A 6,096-nucleotide genomic window follows, 5' to 3' on the forward strand; every position below is an offset into this window, starting at 1 on the left:
TGGCCAGCAGTGGTGGCTCAGTGGTGGGCATCTCCCCACCCCTGTGGGAGCCCCAGGTTCGATTCCTGGCCAGGGCACCCCAGTGCAGCCCCTGCCCAGCTGTCTGTGGAGGCATGTGTGTGACTGTGATGCTGGGCAGGTGTCAGGGGAGCGTCCAGACCAGGAAGGACTAGGAAAAAAGGCCTGGCGCGCCTCCTTCCCCAAACCAGCCAAGGAAAAGCCTGTGGCCCACAGTGCTCTAACTGAGCAGGGGTGGTGACACAGGCCTGGGCAGTGTCCCCCAGGCCCGTGCATGCAGACTGAGCACACAAAGACGAAGGTGACCAGGTCTGGTGTCCGTCCAGTCAGATGGTCAAGGTCAACCCCGTCTGTGAGAGGTCGTGTTGAGGGCATGGACCCTGGGTAAGATGTGGCACACACAGCAGCCCCCACCTCCCCCTAAGAACCTCCCCACCCCCACCCCAGGCCCTCAGCCTCAGCCTCTCAAGAGGATGAGACACAAGGAAGGTGTGGGACACCCACAGCCCCGAAGCGGGAGCCGCACTAAAGGGTGACACTCAGTGGAGGACCTCGGCGGATATAGTAGTAGTGTTGGCTCAGGGCCAGTCACAGAGGCGCCGCCCTAACGTGCGAGTTAATAACGGGGTGGGGAGGGGGGCGTGGCTGGGCGAGGATGCTCTCTGTACCCTCCAGACAGTTGTTCGGTGCATCTAAAACTGTGCCATTAAGATCAAAGTGCCTATGCTGTGAGGACCGACAGGTGGACAGCGCTCTGTCCAGGAGAACCAGCCTTGCGCTAACTCGGCCTGCTGACTCCAGGGCTTCTCTTGCCACCGCCATGCCACCCTGCTCTTGGGGTTCTTTCACTTTAGAAATGACGCTGGAGGCACACAGGGCAGCTGCAGTGACTTGCAGGACCCCCAGCTGGTCAGGGGGGGACTGTGCGCCCAAAGGTTTTTCCGAAGTCGGAGTGCATGGCCACACCTTTCTTCAGAGGCACCCTGGTGGGGTGGGCCCGGGCCCTCGGCATACCTCTGCTCCCAGGGAGCAGGATGGGACAGTCTGCTTCCCCTCTGCGCCTTTGCCAGCTCTGAGACCCTAAAGGACAGGCCCAGGCTGTCCTACAGGTTGCTCTGAGTCCGAGTGGACTGGACACTCCTGGGCCTGGGTAGGGAGTTCCCTTTTGAGGTGCCTCTGTGGGGAATCAAACGGCCAGCCTTTCAGTAGCAGCTGGAGCATTAAGGGGGGACTCCACGGGTGACAGGATCTCAGCAGTTGGGGAGGGCAAGGGCACAGCTTGGTATTTCTGGTGTCTGGAAAGACAGACCCCATGTGTCCTTTAGTGTAAACTCCAGACACTCCCCGTGCCCACAACACACACACACCTGTGTTCCACCAGGTGGCACACACAGTATGCTCTTGACTGACTGATGCGCAAAAGGTGGCTTGAACCCATCCTGTGGTAGCACGGAAGAAAGGCCTGGCAACCAGCTTCCGAAAAGGTAACAGCCAATGAAAACCGACGCCACGGTTTTCTCTGTAACACGTGGGATCAACTCACGTGGGATCAACTCACGTGGCAATGTTTTTTCTTATTTTTTTGATCCGCCTTTAATCGATAGGAGCCCTTGTGGTTTTACATTGGGCTGTGAACCACAAGGTCAGCCGTTTCAAACCACCAGCCTCTCCAAGGTGTGTGTGTGGGGGTGGGGGTATGGGATGGGGCATTCAACTCCCGTAAAGAGTCACAGTCTCAGAAATTCATGGGGCAGCTCTACCCTGTCCTATAGGGTCGCTCTGAGTCAGCATCGACCTGGTGGCAGTGAGTTTGGTCTGGGTTTACCCCTGACTGTTGGTCTCCCACCTCTAGCAATCCCAGGGGGCCCAGATTCACTTCTGGACCTGGAATACATGGGACTCAAGTTTTCCCAGCCTAGCAGACAGCTGCCCTGGCCAGCAGATCCCCCAAGGTCCCGGCTGGCTCTGTGGATTGTTTGGGAAATGGTCCTGACTCCAACCCTTATCCCTGGGAGAAAGGTGAGGCTGTCTGTTCCAGTAAAGCCTTACAGCCGCAAGGATCCACAGGGGCAGTTCCTCTCTGTCCTACAGGGTCGATGTGAGTCGGAAGCCATTTAGTGGCAGTCCGTTTGGTTTGATTTGAGGCAGGTCCTTATCTTGAGCAAGCAGAAGCCAACAAGCTGTCCCTCAGACAACAAGGATGACACTTGGATTTCAGTGGTCCCTGTCTGCCTGCCACTCGTCCCCAGTCCTAGCGGTTTCTCTGGGACATTCAGGGATGTCTCCACAGACAGATGACGTCTTTGTAGCTGTCTTGGAGCTGGAGAGGCGGGTCCCACCTCTCTCATCAGTCTATAGTTGCTTGGGACCAGCAGCTTGGGTTCAAATCCCTCCTCTACAGCCTTCTCTCTTAGTTTTGATGCTCTTAGGTTTAGTATCTTCATCTGAATACAGTAGTTCAGTTGTGGCTTGGTGGTTGAATTTTCTCCTTCCAGGTGGGAGACCCCGGTTTGAGTCCCAGCCAAGGCACAGCGCCACCCAGCTGCCAGTGGAGACTGAATTTGATTCAGTGGGACTTCCAGAATACAACAGACTAGCAAGAATGGCCTGGCGTCATTCTTGGGGAGGGCAAGAAACCAGCCAGTGAAAACCCTATGGGCCACAGTGATCTGTCTGATAGTCAAGGTGGTGAGGGGTCAGGTAGAGTTTTGTCCCATTGTGCACGGGCCATCATGAGTTCAGGGTCCAATTCAATACTAGCTAACACTCTCCTAGGTTTTCTTGGGAGATATGAATGAGCTAAGACTAAGACATTTAGAACAGGTCCCTGCTGGAAATCCCCCTGCACGGAACCTGGGTGTCTAGTTCATGACTGGGTCCTCAGAATCTAGGGCACCACCAGGCAGGAAGCAGGAATTTGGGGTGAGTGTGTCGCTGTCAGGTAAGTGTTGGACAGTTAACCGCAGACTCAGCGGTTCAAATTTATCAGCTGCTCCGTGGCAGAAAGCTGAGGCTGTCCGCTCCTGTAAAGACGAACAGCTTTGGAGCCCTCTACAGGGTCGCGATGAGTTGGTTTAAGGAGCCCCGGTGGCACAGTGGTTACGTGCTGGGCTGCTAACCACAAGGTCAGTAGTTTGAAACCCACCAGCCACTTCGAGGGAGAAAGATGAGGCTGTCTATGATGGCAGTGAGTAAGCGATGAATTGGGTTTGATTCAAGGGTGGTGTGCTGAGGATCCAATAAATGAACCATCCAAGCAGTTGTTGTCATGGTTTAAACCCACCAGCAGGTTCTTTGGGAGAAAGACGAGGCTGTCTTCTTTTGTAAAGATTTCTCACTCACTCACTGCCCTTGAGTGGATTTCGACTCATAACAACCCTGCAGGGGAGGAAAGAACTACCCCTATGGGTCTCTGAGATTGTAACTCTTTACGGGAGTAGAAAGCCTTGTCTTTCTATTGTGGGGCGCCTGGTGGTTCGAACTGCCAACCTTCCGGTTAGCTGTCTGGTGTATAAGCACCCCAGGAATTGATGTGGGGTCTGCTGAGCCACAACTGACTTCATGGCAGTAGGTTTGGCCATTTTGTTCATCCAACAAGTAAAATCACCGCCCATCTGTCACACTGGGGTGGCTGATGAGTTGCGGTGACATGGGAAGCTCTGTCAGGTGGACAGGTTTCAGCGGAGCTTCCAGGCTAAGGCAGACTAGATCTACCTCTGAAAATCACCACAGAAGTTTGTCCACCCAGTGCCCCGTAGGTGGGAGCACACAGGAGCTGCCAAAATCGACTCTGCCTCCCAGCTGCCCTGAGCCTGCTCACGGCCTGGCAATGTTTCACTCTGCCCAGCGAGCCCAGGGCTGCTATGAGCTGGGGCCAGCTTCATGACACCCAACGAGAAAAGCGTCCAATAACTATTTGTGGATTCAGTGGCCCAAATCCCTCCTCTTCGGCAGGCCTGCCCCTCAGGCTGCGACCTTGTTTAAAGATGAAATGCAGCAAAATTGTAATTATGATGGGTTATAACACCCCCAGCAAATGCCCGGAGGCTGAACCTTACAGGCGCACAGCCTGTGCCATCCCTTTTGAGCTCAAAAAAAGGCGCCCTGGTGGCATAGTGGTTACATGTTGGGCTGTTAACCACAAGGTCAGCAGTTTGAAACTACCTGCTGCTCCAAGGGAGAAAGAAGAGGCTTTCTACGTCTGTAAAGAGTTATAGTCTCAGAAAACCACAGGGGCAGTTCTACTCTGTTCTTCACAGTTGAAATAATTCAGCATCAAATCAATGGTAATGAGTTTTAAAAAAATTTTTTGGCAGGGTAGTGGTTACATGTTGGGCTACTAAGCACAAGGTCAGCAGTTTGAAACCACTGGCCGCTCCGAGGGAGAAAGACAATGCTGTCTACAATGAGTTGGTATTGACTCAATGGCTGTGTGTTGCCTCACCAGCTTCCTATCTGCTGTTACTGACAAGTTCCTGTCTGGCCAATCCATTTCTCTATATTTTAGTGCTCTGGGGAATGACAAGGGGAAAACAAAAATTAAAAACCAATTAAAAACCAGCCATTTGCCAGCTCGTAGACTTCTGGCTCAAGGTGACCCTCACCCCCACCCCTGGGTTCTCAATGGCTGGTCATTTACCTTCGAGGTGGCAGCTGCATACATTGCTACCACCTCCTCCCTTCCCCAGGGATTCTGGGAAAACCCTGGAGCCCTCACAAACCCTTCCAGGGGCAGAATTAAAGAAACGACACCTAGCCAACAGTCTCTGCTCTCAAGGCCCAGGTGGGATCTTTAGCCCTGTGAGGGTTACGTGTTGGGCTGCTCGCTGCAAGGTTGGCGGTTCAAACCCATCCGTTGCTCCTTGGGAGAAAGACGAGGCTGTCTGCTCCCGTAAAGATGAACAGACTCAGAGACCCTGTCTAGGCTGGCTCTGAGTGGAAATGCCAGGATGGCAGTGGGTTGGCCTGGGGTGGCGTGCTGCAGCGCCTCGCTGGGCTGGGGGCAGGAGTGAGGTGGGTGAGCCCTGCCTGTGGGAACTTGTCCAGGGAAATGGAGCCTCCTTCTGTGGAGGAGGGGACTGCCGGCTCCTGGAACCCAAGGGCTCCCCTGGAGTGCCTGCTGTGTGCTTTGTGCCCGCTGGGGGGCCGGATCCAGCTGCTGTGGAGGTGTCTGTTGAGTGAGTCTGTTCCCACTCAGGGCCACCCCGTGTGCTACAGAGCAGAACTGTGCTCTGCAGCGTTTTCTTGGTTGTCCTTGCCAGGGAAGCAGACCGTCAGCAGGTCTTTCTGTGGTGCTGCTGTGGGTGTGGGTGGGGGTTGGAGGGGGCCCCCCCCGAACTGGCCACCTGCAGATTAAGCCCCACCACCCACTGCCAGTGAGCTGATTCTGCTGATTCTCACAGCGCCCCTAGACAGGATCTCCGAGGCTGTCAGTCTTTCCGGGAGCAGACAGCCTCATCTTTCTCCTAAGGAGCGGCTGGTGGGCTTGAACTGCTGACTTCGGGGGTTACAAGTCCAACCCTTACCTGATAGTGCCACCGGGGCTTCTGTTCAGGTTAAGTGTTGAGCGCAAACTGTTGGGGGCATCCCTGGGAACAAAGAAGACAGGTCTGTCCTGATAGGTCTGGCAGACTGGTGGGGTGGGGGTGGGGGGCAGGCAAGTTCATCTGCTACCTTTGTGTCAACTCTGACTCACGGTGACTCCAGGTGCCACAGTACAACTGCGTGTCCCGGGCTTTTCAATGGCTGCATTTTTAAAAAAAATGTCGATTACCAGGCCTTTCTTCCAGGTGCCTAGCTTTCTGAGATGGCAGACCTCCATCAAACGGTGAGCACACAGACAGGGGCGAGTCAGACAGCAGGGACTTGGTCACGTGCTCAGAGCCACAATCTCTGCCGCCCAGCTCTGCTCTCTTCTGAGCTCCCTCTTGCCTGCTGCCTGCCTGCCGGCCTGCCCTCTAGAGCAGCATACAACAAGTATCCTTCTAATTAGGAAACCCTTTGTCCAGAGAGTGTCCCAAGCTGAGGTGTGTGTCTCCAGGACACAGAGGCCTGTGTAGGAGGCGGCCCCATCCCTGA

At 54.8% G+C, this 6,096-nt stretch overlaps 1 protein-coding gene across 2 annotated transcripts in view; it reads right to left on the reverse strand.

Moving 5' to 3' along the window:
• EVI5L (ecotropic viral integration site 5 like) overlaps positions 1-5,558 on the reverse strand; it is a 24,619-nt gene extending 19,061 nt beyond the window's left edge. For both annotated transcript variants that reach the window (XM_004717328.2, XM_004717327.2), the window contains exon 1: positions 5,544-5,558. The gene's annotated coding sequence lies outside the window, so the exon portion shown is untranslated. The remainder of the gene's footprint in view (positions 1-5,543) is intronic.
• Between the last annotated feature and the right edge of the window lie 538 nt (positions 5,559-6,096).

The sequence above is a fragment of the Echinops telfairi genome, unplaced genomic scaffold (genome assembly GCF_000313985.2).
Source record: "Echinops telfairi isolate 266 unplaced genomic scaffold, ASM31398v2 ScPeMD7_36;HRSCAF=134, whole genome shotgun sequence".
NCBI classification, from domain to species: domain Eukaryota; kingdom Metazoa; phylum Chordata; class Mammalia; order Afrosoricida; family Tenrecidae; genus Echinops; species Echinops telfairi.